The sequence below is a fragment of the Sinocyclocheilus anshuiensis genome, unplaced genomic scaffold, assembly GCF_001515605.1.
Source record: "Sinocyclocheilus anshuiensis isolate Anshui unplaced genomic scaffold, SAMN03320099.WGS_v1.1 scaffold68, whole genome shotgun sequence".
In the NCBI taxonomy this organism is placed as follows: domain Eukaryota; kingdom Metazoa; phylum Chordata; class Actinopteri; order Cypriniformes; family Cyprinidae; genus Sinocyclocheilus; species Sinocyclocheilus anshuiensis.
Window position 1 is genome coordinate 521,458 of NW_015555741.1, and position 712 is coordinate 522,169.

The 712-nt window shown below is 22.2% G+C and overlaps 1 protein-coding gene across 1 annotated transcript in view; it reads right to left on the minus strand.

Annotated features, from left to right (window-relative positions):
• LOC107673263 (paired amphipathic helix protein Sin3a-like) overlaps positions 1-712 on the minus strand; it is a 37,130-nt gene that overhangs the window by 2,379 nt on the left and 34,039 nt on the right. The window lies entirely within an intron of this gene.

A 712-nucleotide genomic window follows, 5' to 3' on the forward strand; every position in this document is an offset into this window, starting at 1 on the left:
TATTACAAAAATAGACACACACACACACACACACACACACACACACACACACACACAAATATGAAATCCTGCTAATATCCTATCTTATTACTAATAATATTAATATTAATATTTAAATCCATATTAGTAACAAACAATCAGAGGAAAAATTATATTGCACATAAACTGAGAATGTATTTAGTTATATTAAATACATATAATATAATTGCAAAATGAGAATGTATTTAAATATATAAAACAATCAATTTAAATATTAAATCTTATCAATATCTCATTCTTTTAATACTACTAATGTAAATATTAATACTATTGGCGACAAACACAGGGCAAATATTGCACAAATTGACAGTGTGTATAATTATATTATTATGTTCCAATAAAAAATATTATTAATATAAATATGAACTATTATTAATATACTATCCTTTTTATACCATAATAAATATAACAAATATAATATAATAAATAAACATAAATATTAAAATCCATTTTGGCAACAAACAATCAAAGAGGAAACAGATCAGAGGTTCAATTATTAAATAATATGTATTTGCAGGTTCATACTAATCATTTTTGTATATTTAAATATATAAGTGAGATGTTAGACTTTGGTTGTTTTTAAAACCCTGTAAAACATGATGTAACCTAACTGCAACCAATATAAAATGTGGTAAAAATTTACAAAAAAAAAAAAAAAAAAAAAGAGGGGGGA